A 13,923-nucleotide genomic window follows, 5' to 3' on the forward strand; every position below is an offset into this window, starting at 1 on the left:
CATAGACATGTCTTTAACACTTTGTCATATTCCACTGAATAAGCCAGCATGCACCAATTGTAACAATTATCTCAATATATTACAGCTGGAATCTAAACGTTTGGGTCTGATCGGTGGCTGTGTGACTATAGTGACACTTTTTTGTGAGGACCTTTTACATTGTTGTTTCCAAAGATTGAAGTGACAAGGCAACTTACTCCTGCTTGGTCCAGCTGACATATTATTCTTTAGGATTTACACTATGCTATTATTTATGTGTTTGGTGGTTATTTTGATTATGATTATGACAACATCATTATGACATCAGGGGTGGGTGTCTCACACTTGGTGACCATGTGTATTTATTTCCACTGTCCTCCACACAGACTCTCATTGTGTCGCCCTGAGGAAGGGACCCTGTGTGGTCCCAAAACCTTGGCTTTATGACCTATGAGACATAATAAAAACACTTTCATTCTTTGAAGCTTTTATGGAGTACTGGTGACCTTTCTTCCTTGAGACTGTATATATGTTCGGCGCCATTCATGGTTGTCACAATGAGAACCCAACCTTGGTCAGAACGCTGTATGGAGGGCAGACCTGCACTTGGTCACTAAAAGCAGGAAGTTTCCATATTTGGAACTTATTTGATTAACATTTTCTTATTTCAAGTACAATATGAGAGAAAGAAAATGCCATGTGCTACAAAAGCTCTTTATCGCCTTGTCGGTGAATGGGATCCACCTATAGACCAGATCTGCAAGCTACTGCTTGTATTTGACTTGTTACTTAGGTTGAAGGATGTCTTCATACTGGTGGTTGGAGGTTTTCTGAGAGAACAAGGTACTAAAATCTCAGCTTTGGAGATTGGCAATAATGAAGCAATTAGGATTAATGGAAACATTAGCACAGAAGCAACAGAGAAGATGTATTAGCAGAATTCCCTGTGCTGCATACGGTGTCTCAGTGTGCATGATAGTGCTGAACTACACATACAGCTCGTTACTGTCAGAGTTACAGGATCCCACCCAAGGGATTTGTGCTACATACTTATAACATTGCCACTGCTGCTAAATAGAAAAAGATGAAAAATGGAAAATTTGGAAAGAATAGATGCAAAGAATAGTAATCCTAAAGCTTTGAGTTTCAGGCAAACATTAGCAAGCATAGAATAGTTCAGGTATTTAATAATTAAACATCACTATGTGCCTATTCACACCAGATGAATTGTCCTGCTGGCAGAATTTGTGGAGCATATGTAATCTTTTCAGTGGGACATAATCACATCAATGTATTGCACTTAAGAGCATTGGAAAAGTCTTCATACTTCCATCGGCGTCATTAGGAAGAGATCCTTTGAAAATGTAACAAAATGCAGAGCACCAAAGAATGCATGACAATATTTACAGTTTTTTAGGTGCATCTACTGTGAGCAGAACCCAAGCTAAAAGCTAAAATTGTATTTTTCCAATGTAAACATTGTGTTGTAGGAGGTACACCACAGTGATTGTGCCCTTTTGTAAAGCTTGACCACTTGTTGCATACGATTAGTTTCCAAAAAAAATACTGCTAGAACAGATTTGAGACTGCATGTGGTATGCTTTATATGCAGAACTGATATTTAACTGTACAGTCCACTAAACAAGAGAAATTAGTAGACATGTGCGATTTGTTTCGTTTCGAATCAAAATTCGGACAAATTTTCCAAAATTGCGACATTCGGACACATCCCAATGCATCCGAATGTGTCCAAATCTGAATTTCCGTTTCCAAATTTTTTTCACAAGTACAAAAACAAAACTGAATCAGACATGTGACTTTTCTGGCCAATCAGATGTGTTTTTCGGTTTAATGCTTCGGAATGGGTCTGAACATGAATTTTCATTACGGCAACATGGGAGCCATATACAGTTTATACATGTAATACTAAAGCTGAGGCTCCTAAACCCAAATGGCATTCGGGATCCAAATTTCCAAATTGCATTCGGGAGCAGAGTGCAGAGGCCAGTGGTGTAATGCCAAGTACAAAGAACAGCCGGGTTGACGCACAGTACAGAGGCCAGCGGTGTGATGCAGAGTACAGAGGCCAGTGGTGTGGTGTGATGCACAGTACAGAGGCCAGCGGTATGACGCACAGTAGAAAGGTCAGCTATACAGAGGTCAGAAATCTAATGCAGAGCGTAGAGGTCAGCGGTGTGATGCAGAAAAAAGAGGGACTTACAGTGCACAGTTTATCTGATTCTTGTGCTCTCTTCCTCTCCTGGTGGTGGGGGGGGGGCTTTGCAGCGATGTTGCCTCCATGTACCGAGGTGAAGTCTCCAGCAGCTACTTTGAGCCTCCTTTCAGGTCCCGCACTGGAGAAATGTACAGATTACAGGGGTCAGCGGTATGCCGCACAGTACTGAGATCAGTAACAACGCAGAGTTCAGCGGTGTGAGGCAGAGTACATATGCCAGAGGTATGGTGAACAGTACAGAGGTCATCGGTATGACGCACAGTACAGAGGTCATCGGTATGACGCACAGTACAGAGGTCATCGGTATGACGCACAATACAGAGCTCAGTGGTATGACGCAAAGAGGTCAGTGGTATGACACACAGTACAGAGTTCAGCAGTGCAGAGGTCATTAATGTAACGCACAGTGCAGAAGTCAGTAATGTAACGCACAGTACAGAGGTCAGTAATGTAACCCACTGTACAGTGGTCAGTAATGTAATGCACAGGTCAGTAATGGAATGCACAGTACAGAAGTAAGTAATGTAACACACAGTATAGAGGTCAGTAATGTAACGCATTGTGCAGAGGTCACTAATGTAACGCATAGTGCAGAGGTCAGTAATGTAACGCATAGTGCAGAGGTCAGTAATGTAACGCATAGTACAGAGGTCAGTAATGTAACGCATAGTGCAGAGGTCAGCAGTGTAAGGCAGAAAGAATAGGGAGTTACATTTCACATAACTGATGCGATTCAGGTGGCCTCTTCCTCTGGTGGTGGTGGTGGGGGGGTACAGCAATGTATCCTCCATGTCCCAGGTGTCCTGCTTCTCCCGTGCTGTCCTTCAAGCCAGTAGCAGCTCTGCAGTCTTCCTCCCAGCCTATGGCAGCTGAGGTGGGCGCAGGATGCTGCAGGAGCCAGTGTTTTATCGAAAGCTCCAAGTCATCAAAATCTCTGATTGCAACAAAAATTCTGCGCTTTTGGAAAGTAAACTAAATTTTGGTACTTTATATTCATATTGGTAGGTTTCTTTGAATATTTATTCACAGGGTTGTCACCCATGTTTTGATTCATCAAAATCTCTAACTACAAAAAGACTGGAGCTCTGCACAGTGAGCTTTCGCTAGAACACCAGAGTGAGGTCAGGCCACAGTGAGGTCAGCCGCAGTGCCGCACTGATTCTCCTCCTTCAGCAGCGACAATCGCCATGTCAGTTCTCTCTTCTCTTCATCAGCCGCGGCCGCTATAGAGTGGCCGAGGAGGAGTAAAGAAAACTGACACAGCGATCGCCGCTGCCGAAGTTTCACCCCCCTGGATTTCCACTCGCCCCCACGCAATTTTCATTCGCCAATTGCGAGGGGGCGAGTGGAAATTTTGAGCCCTGTTATACTGTATTATACTTTACAGTCATAACATGTATCTTCCAAAATGCCAAATGTATAAGACAGTAACTATCAATTCGGTACCAAACATGTCAGTCTAGGCTACAATGTACAGAAGGCTAATTGGTCACATTAAATGTCCTAAAAGAAAAGTACCTCTCTCTCTCTCTCTCTCTATCTCAAGAGCATGTTCGGCCGCCCCGAAGCCACCCAATGTACGGCTGATTTCAGCCGATATACGGTTGAAATCAGGCGTAACAGCCTGAAGTGAATAGCCGAACAGGGTTCAATATTGAGTTGGCCCACCCTTTGCCGCTATAACAGCTTCAACTCTTCTGGGAAGGTTGTCCACAAGGTTTAGGACTGTGTCTATGGGAATATTTGGCCATTCTTCCAGAAGCGCATTTGTGAGGTCAGGTACTGATGTTGGACGAGGAGGCGTGGGTCGCAGTCTCCACTCTAATTCATCCCAAAGGTGTTCTATCGGGTTGAGGTCAGGACTCTGTGCAGGCCAGTCAAGTTCCTCAACCCCAAACTCGCTCATCCATGTCTTTATGGACCTTGCTTTGTGCACTGGTGCGCACTCATGTTGGAACAGGAAGGGGCCATCCCCAAACTGTTGCCACAAAGTTGGGAGCATGAAATTGTCCAAAATGCCTTGGTATGCTGATGCCTTAAAGTGACATTAAAGTCAAAAACAAATTTTCCCTCCCCCCCATGTTAATGTTAGCACTTTCCTTAAATGATGTCTCTTATTCCGATCTTCTTCTTTTCTGATGTTTTCATCTGTCCCTCCAGCGGTGCGGCGGCTCTCCGATCCAGCGCTGACTGCTGTGTCCCTCCGATCCAGCACTGACTGCTCTGTCCCTCCAATCCAACGGTGTCTGCATGCGGGTGCACGCGTCCATATACTTACCTTGTGTCTCTGCTCGTCTCCCGGCCGAGAATCGGAACTGCGCATGCCCCCGCCCCAAGATCCTTTGCGGCCGTACGTGCAGTTCCTGATTCTCCGCGCAGGAGCGCGCAGCTATCACAAGGTAAGGTTTAACCTAGTTAAAGCGTTTTTTTTTTTTTTTAAACTTCTTGCCTATATCTACTGCTTGCTAGCAGTAGATATAGGCCAAAGAAACGGAGGGTTTAGGACCCCTTTAAGAGTTCCCTTCACTGGAACTAAGGGGCCAAGCCCAACCCCTGAAAAACAACCCCACACCATAATCCCCCTCCACCAAACTTTACACTTGGCACAATGCAGTCAGGCAAGTACCGTTCTCCTGGCAACCGCCAAACCCAGACACATCCATCAGATTGCCAGACAGAGAAGCGTGATTCGTCACTCCTGAGAACAAGTCTCCACTTCTCTAGAGTCCAGTGACGGCGTGCTTTACACCACTGCATCCGACGCTTTGCATTGCACTTGGTGATGTAAGGCCTGGATGCAGTTGCTCGGCCATGGAAAACCATTCCATTAAGCTCTCTACGCATTGCTGTTGTGCCAATCTAAAGGCCACATGACGTTTGGAGGTCTGAAGCTCTGTCATTTTACATGGCCTACCACTTTGTGGCTGAGTTGCTGTTGTTCCCAGTTGCTTCCACTTTGGTACAATATCACTAACAGTTGACCGTGGAATACTTAGCAGCAAGGAAACTTCACAGAACACCTGAATCCAATGATTTGGAGGGGTGACCTAATACTTCTGGCAATATAGTGTATGTCCCGTGCTAACACATGATCATTGGAGCACAACTTAAAGCGGACCTTTACACTCACAAATTAGATTCTACCAATGCATCCCTCTATATATGATGATTAATAATAACATAGACATACCAGGTGTAAAATGCTGTGATTATGAAATACTTACACATGCACAGCATTCACTTCCTGCTTTGAAAGGGCAAAAATACTTCAGTTTGCCAAAGCAATGCACACTGGAATTGCCTTGTCATCAGCAGGGCATTGCTGGGAAATCTCATCTGTAATCTCAGGAGATTACAGATGAGACATTTTCTCCCCCCGAGATGATGTGCATGGTTGCATGTCTTAGTCACATGTGCCAGTAATCCAGGAAGTAATAGGAGAGCTAGTAATCTGCCCTTAGTAAACATGGCCACTGCCAGAAGACTGGGGAAGAAAAGAGAAATAAGGTATGCAAAGAATACAAAGCCGGTAATTATCTAGAAGTATGTGTTTGTAGATTATCATTACTAAACATTTCTAAAGGTGTGTTTGTTGTTATTTTAAAGATAAAGGTCCACTTTAATGGCTCCTTTTGCTGCTACTCTGTCTCCAGAAAGAGCTATGCTGTTCAGGGACAGCAAGAAGCTTATATCAGTTTTATTTAAGGTACTTACATTGCTTGCTTTTAAAAAGAAATACATTTAACAATGTTATAATGAATACAGGGCTGTATTCATGTGTGTCATTTTTATCTGAAGTAAGGCTTTAATTGAGATCGAGCTTCCCCAAAAGAGGTCCCACCAGCTACAGCAACTATTGTGGAAAAGTACAGTATAGCCAAATTGCCACTATGGGTAAGCTCATTGGTTAACATTTTTAACAATCTACCATTCATTCAACAGGATATTGAGCACATTGGTTATTCTACCTACTAATACATTTATTTCTCCTCACATAGGAAAACATGTCACATGAAATCCATACCCTTCCTTTCAAACCAATATGGGAAAAAGATGAAGAAAACAGTATATTCCTGGGCAAATTATATTCATAAGTGTCTCTTCCCGTAATAGTGATTCTCAATACTTTTGTTACATGACAAGGAAAATAAAATTCCTTAATTTGCCAGTGGAGTGGGAGGTGTAAAAAATCAAGTTATTACATTTCTTAAGAAGATAACTCATTTCAAGGCTGTTAAGGAAGCATACCGTGTTGGAGTATAGGGGTGAAATTCAATTTGTTCAGCTACAAAACCAATTTTCATGCTGTAAGTTTTTCCTTTATTGCAAGATGATATGTGAGCTTAAGAGCTGAATGAAACCTTATCTAGCTGTTCATCCATCTTCCCCATCTTATAAATGCCATCGCCCTGGAATTTTCCCAAGGTCACTGTAAGGACAAAGCGGTAGTTGTGCAGCAAGGTGGCTGCGATCACACTTGTTTGGATATGATATTTTAATCACCTTGGCAGATTTACTAGCCCAGCCTTTCCCTAGAAATAGGATAAATTCAGTGCGTGTGTGAAGGACAGTTTACCAAGTACATTTCCAGCCCCAGAGAGAGACTGTGACAGACGACAGTTAGAATAGCAGTAAATCAGCATTGATAGCTTTTACATGGGATAGAATAATGATTCAGAATAAATAATATCCCACTGTTCACGAACAAAGAAAATATTTTCAATAGAAACGGTTTCACATGTTATTAACAGGATTTAAAGGGGTGTTCCACTTTCAGTGAAAATGAGCATAAGTGCATCAGTGGGGCCAATAATATATGACAGAAGAGCATCCGTCTTTTGAACCCCCACTGATCAGCTGATTGGTTGAAGCAGACCTCAGTGCTTGTATTTCCCAGCATTCTATAGCTGGGAAGAAAATCTCCAGAGCAGCAGCCTTAGAAACACATTTGGTAGAATTTAGTAAAAGTCAGTCACGTACTGCATACATACCAACTTCTGAGCTGAGAAAGAGGGACAGCTTCCAGCACAATGTATTTAGACTATGGACGCACCCCTCTCCCACCAGTTATAAGAACCATTTAGAATGTATGTGGCAAAAATGTTTGGTTTAACCCAGAATAATTTTTTGTCCACCAGTACTTTTCCTTTATACTGGCTTTTCAAAATCGCAAACAAGATAATTAAGAGGTAAGATGGAGGTTTCTGTGTATAATAACACTTATTACCATTTCATAGATATCTGTACATCGGACCAAAAACAGGGGAAGAGGAAGAGGAAGAGGAAAGAGGCACAAAGAAATTTGGTTCCAAATAAGGGACAGTTGTGAGGTATTAGTATTAGCTGCCATTGGCTGGCCACATGTGCTTAATTTTTTTAAAGATTTAACCTCTTTGTGACTCAGCTTCAGAAAATATTTTCATTCCTGGGGACAGGAGCAATTTTGCCATTTTTGATATGTGTTTGTTTAACCATAATTTCCATCTTCCTAATGCATTGCAACTACACATATTATGTACAGTTTTTTAAAGGACAAAATGGGCTTTAATTTTATGTAACATGCATACATAAATTCTTATTGTTTTATTAAATGCATTTTTTAAAAACTGTTTTTATTGTTTGTAAACTTTTTTACCTTTTTAAAATGTTCAAACATTTTATTTTTTTATGTTATTAATTTATTTTATTTTTTATTTTTATTTTATTAAAACTAGGGGGCACTTAGGGATTATCTCTTTATTTACACAGGCTTTGATACTAAGTATCTCTGAGGAGAATACAGTATTCTCCTCAGAGATACTTCATATCAGTTTACAGCGCTGTGAGAACCTAATCCTTTGTTGAGGGTCTGCCTCGGACCTTGAGAGACCCAGCAACAGTAGTAACTCAATGAGCGCTGGTCCGTGTGCCGCATGATGGGATTATCCTGTCACCAGTCATTAATGAACTGAATGGAGTGATGGGACAATCCCATCATAGGTTGGGAAAAGGTTAATCCCTAGTCTTCGAACATTGTATGAGCACAGGGAACCTCATAGAAAAATGATTATAGATAAACTAATAAAAATAGTTCAAATGTTATTATTGTTGTAAAATAATTAAGCAAATGATCCTAAAGAAAAAAATAGCAGCTGATCACCCCTGAATTGTTTGATTTGCATACACTGATAATGGCAATATACACTGTCTGGCCCAAAAAAGTCACCATCTGGCCGGTCAGTCTAACATCGGTAGTTTGTAAAATGCTAGAGGGCATAATAAAGGATTATCTGGTAGAATTTGTTCAGGAAAACGGGATAGTTAATGACAATCAGCACGGGTTCAGGAAAGACCGTTCCTGCCTGACTAACCTGCTAACTTTTTATGAGGGGGTGAGTAGAGATATGGATGGAGGGAGGCCGGTGGATGTGGTATATCTGGATTTCTCAAAGGCTTTTGATACGGTACCACACAAACGCTTGCTACACAAGCTGAGGGCTATGGGCATAGATGAGGTGGTGTGTACGTGGATAGAGAACTGGCTACGGGAACGTGTCCAGAGGGTATCTGTAAATGGCACCTTTTCAGACTGGGCTAGTGTAATGAGCGGTGTGCCTCAGGGTTCTGTGCTGGGTCCCATATTGTTCAACTTATTTATTAATGACATCGGGGAGGGTGTTAACAGCGATATTTCTGTGTTTGCGGATGACACCAAAATAGGGAGGGTAATAGACACGGACTTAGACACTATAACATTACAGGAGGACCTGGATAAAATAGGGGAGTGGGCATTAATGTGGCAGATGAGGTTTAATGTCGATAAATGCAAAGTAATGCACTTTGGAATTAAAAATAAACAAATGGGTTATACAATTATGGGTATGCCGCTGGGGAAGTCAGAAATGGAGAAGGATTTGGGGGTCATTGTAGACCACAAACTGAAAGGTAGTTTGCAGTGCCAGGCTGCTGTAAACAAAGCTAGCAGGGTCTTGTCCTGTATTAAAAAGGGGATGTATTGCAGGGACAAGTCTATAATTTTGCCACTTTATAGATCATTGGTTCGACCTCATCTGGAGTACGCGGTCCAGTTCTGGTCACCAGTACTAAGAAAAGATGTCCTTGAGTTGGAAAAAGTCCAGCGAAGGGCAACCAAACTAATTAGGGGTATGGAGGACCAGAGCTACGAGACGAGGCTACTAAATTTAAACATGTTCACATTAGAGGTGAGGAGATTAAGGGGGGATATGATTTCCATGTACAAAATGTTTAATGGTGGCAGCAACATTAGCGATAAACTGTTTAAAATTAACTCCGTTACAAAAACTAGAGGCCATCACCTAAAATTGATGGAAAAAAAATTCCAGCACAAGGGGCGAAGGGGGTTCTTCACAGTAAGATCAGTTAGGGTCTGGAACTCACTGCCACAGGCGGTGATTTCAGCAAATAATGTGGAATTGTTCAAGAAACTTTTGGACGATTTCTTAAGGGACCGTAATATACAGGGGTACGGGTACTCCTAGAATGAGATCCTAATAGGTTGGACTTGATGGACTAATGTCTTTATTCAACCTCAAATACTATGTAACTATGTAACTATCTGGATCTAGCAAATAGGTAAGAGCTATAGGGGTTGCTTCAGTTGATCTGGTCTAAGTTCAACAACATTATGTCCCCAAAAAATGAGGTCAGATGCCTATAGAATACACTGAATGACCAGGTTTTTCCATCGATGGATTTTTTCTTCTCTGATGGCACAAACATATTCCAAGGTGACAATGTCAGGATTCATCGGGCTACAATTGTGAATGGGTGGTTCAGGGAGCATGAGACATGATATTCACACATGGATTGGCCACCACTGAGTCAAGACCTTAACCCCATTGGGAATCTTTGGAATGTCCTGGAGCAGACTTTACACAGTGGTCCAACTCCCCCATCATCACTATGAGATCTTTGGAAACTTTGTGGTTGTGGTTCTCCAAGGTAAATGAAGTATATCAGATTAAGGACCTAACCTCTATGCTCTACAATACAGAAGCACAATTTAACTCCACCTGGAGTCCCTGGCTGTATTTTAGGTACTCTGATGCATACTCCTGGATGATGCTTTCTGCTGAAATTTTCATGATTTCATTTATTGATGGGTCCTGGGGATATGTACTGCAGAGGCTGGGACCTTTGCCCCATCCTTACTTCTTCCTGTTTTCCCGGGAGGCTAGGACAAGTTTGATTCTGTTTTGTATTTCCATACTCTTTTTGCTTTTTCCTTACTTTTCCTTTACTCTGCTCTGTTTCTCCTATGCCATCCCCATTTTGCTCCCTTTCCAAAGGCCCTAATATTGTTTCATGTATGTCTTCATCTTCATGTGCTATGCCCCTTATCCCTCAATAGTACCACTTGTTTAGTGAATTGTTGACCAAGCATGCAGCTAGTAAAATCTGAATAGCTGGAATGCCTGCATGCTTGTTTCACATCTGGGACCCACTAGATAGTGCTACCAGAATCAAGATGACAGTCCCAAAAAATACACCTTTGATAAACAAGTCAACGATGGCAGCTTCTATACTTATATCAGCATAAGTAACCTTTAAAGAAAATCTGCTGAGAGAAAAAAATGGCTGTTACCGTTACTGACCTCTTTTATGAATTTGCTAGTTGCCCGAATGTCAGTTTGATCCCCTATTCTTCCAGTGTTACCAATCAGAAATAGGTATGTAGCTTCACCTGTCTTACATAGAAGGATGTTTCAAGTTGTTTTTTTTTGTTAAAGAAAGTGGGAACCCCCTTGCATCATTACCTACAAACTGTTCATAATGTAGTTGTGGATTTATCCTCTCATATGTCCTCTGGATGCCCACTTGGGAGGGCTTCTGTCTAATTTGGCACAGAGTTCTCTTGAGGTTTTGGTGGCCATCATATATCTTCAACGAGGTGCGCTTGTAGTGTGGGAAGTTTAGGTTGGGACACCAATCAGTCTGTTAGTAAGAGTTAGGTGTAGAGCCAGGGATAGGATGCTGACAAGGAGGAATATCGTAGACAATCGGTCATACTACCCTGCAGAAAGGTCTGTGACAGAAGGAAGGACACATTCCATAACCTATTGCCCTGAATGGTGAGAGAAAACCACACAGCCATTGGGCCTTGAAAATCACCCTTCACAAGGGGAGTAGCATCGGAGGCAAGTTTACCTGTACTTGTACTTTCCTAACACTTAGGAAAGCACGTCTTGCGCAGCCTCCTGTATGTAAGGTGGTATCATTGCTCTGCACCTTGCTTGCCATTATACATGCTTTGTGTGGTGAATAAGGAGAAGACTCCTGGGTTTTTTTTCTTACTGCAAATTACTTATAAAAATGCTTACAGGAAAAATTGTTTTGGCTGTTCCCTTTCAACTGTTGCCACCTGGTAAGCACTTGCAAAAGAGAGATAAAAAGAGAAATAAAGAATATTGTAAAAGAATGTAGAGCCAATAAAAATGAAGAATTAAAAAGTGGGGACCATTACTATTTTGTAGCTCATGCTATGCCTGTATTTCACTGAGTGTATCAAAATCAAAATACAAATATGGTAGGGCTGTTCCCTCTCCCTGATATCATTTGTATGCCCAATACAGCCACCTATTATAATCCCTTTGAGCTCTGAGCTGAGACTAATAAAAGGACAAATTGGACTGGTTGGAAAGAAAACATGTCCAGTTGCTATTGTTTTAATCAAAATCCAAAGTCATTGGTGTACATAAGGCTTCCCATATGGGCTTTACCATGAATGGCTGCCTGAGGTGACCATTCACATTTAGAGAAATGTGACACAGCTAAGATGCCTGAGATCAGAGGGCAATAGGATCACAGTCCACAATCTAATATTGAAGTGTATCTATGATGTACACCAGCAGTTCGCGGTACACCGTTGGCCCAGAGGCATGAAAGAATGATTTGCATGGCTCTGTCCACTATCCCATGGGGATAATCCCTTCATATTTGACATTTGTAATGGTATTAAAACATGCAGATACATTCTGTTTTAAGGAGGCTACACTGTGTTTCACACTGATTTAGTGGGGTGCTTTTTGGTGTCTTTTAGACCATCTCACCATAACCTACCTGGTTTTACTTACTTTTTGCTCCCCACCCCTACTCCATTGAAGTCATGGTTTTCATGCAATGCAGAGCCTGATGTATGGAATATCTCCAGAAATGTTACTTCCTGCTTGTGTTGTTGGCTCACATAAAGACAGACATCTGCACTAGGATACAGATCAAATTTCAGTCAACTCCAACATGAGGGGTATCATTTTGTGTGGGTTATTTTCCGAGATGCATCCACTTCTAAAGGAATACAGATGCTGCATTTTTTCTCATTACAACACTGTCACTTCACCAGAGGGCAATTAGTAGGGATGCACTGATACCGGATTTTTCTGTATCGAGTATGAGTACCAATATTTTTTTGGTACTCCCCTGGTAACGAGGGAGCATGGAGCTGGCTTCCCAGCCAATCAGGAAGCCAGCAGCGTGTCATGACTCGCCAACTGGCTTCCTGATACTGGGAGTTCCTGTATCGGAGTAAGCATCGGATGTTTTTGGGCGAGTACGAGTACTCGGCCAAATACTTGGTATTGGCACCAATGCCGATACTAATATGTATTAATATGGGTATTGGAGCATCCCTGTTAATTAGTGATGTGGCTGGGCTTAGTGCAATCTAATTTCACCTGAATTTTCCCAAGTTTGCTAAAAACTCTGGCCGCCATCTCTTTCCCCTGAACTAATCAGTTGCAGAGATGTGCATTCCCCATCCAGCAGCCGTATGTCACAAAGGGGCGTGGGGTGGCTCCTCTGCAACTGCCACCACAGATTGGGTGGGAAGGAGGGGTGGCAGTCAGAGTTTGGAGTGGGCTTGGGCAAACTCATGGTAATGAAGATTCAGTCTCCCATTCCCATACAGGACTTGGCAAAACAAAGAGCAATTTTCTTGTATATAGTTTACATAGAGATGTTTGTTTTTCTTCCAAAAATAAAATTCTAGCTAGCGTAGATCTTAGCCCTGAATGAATGGTTTTTAGTTTGTTAAAGCACTTTGTATTTTAAGCAATGATGTTTAATTGTATTATATGCCATTCATAAAATTATATTTACCTTTTTTCTTCCTTTGTTGCATCTCAATACTGCTGATCTCCACCACTTCCCATTTACACACATGCACTCCAGAGATGGCTGTACATAATTTCTCTGGACTGGTTTACTTGACAGCGGTGGATCATGCATGTGCAAAGTGTATCAGCACGGCCACTTTTTGTCTCTTCTGGGACGCATGTGACAGGGTGGCAATGCAGGAACACAATTGGGACCCAGGTGTCAGCCCATAACAGGAAGTGCCTGAAGGACCTTCATAACACAGTCACCAGGTATTATTTTATTAAAAGCTGCCTATTTAAAAAGATTGAAAACAATTTTCTTCTTTTTCATTATTTGAATTGTGCTCGATAATGTGGAAACAAAATGTAATTGTTTTTTTTTATCAAATATTAAAATAAAAATGATTGAAACAGAAAAAAAAAAACCTGATAAAATTAAGCTGAGCCTGACTCAGCGGGAAAAATACATTATCAGCAGTCAAATTTATCCAGTGTTGCAAGACACAATAAATTATACATTAATTTGTGGTCAAGAATCACTTTTAATTCTTAATAGCATGTCATGTAAACAATGAATATTTTAAAGAGTCTGAG

This window comes from Nanorana parkeri, unplaced genomic scaffold (assembly GCF_000935625.1).
Source record: "Nanorana parkeri isolate BGI_ZX_2015 unplaced genomic scaffold, ASM93562v1 scaffold1033, whole genome shotgun sequence".
NCBI classification, from domain to species: domain Eukaryota; kingdom Metazoa; phylum Chordata; class Amphibia; order Anura; family Dicroglossidae; genus Nanorana; species Nanorana parkeri.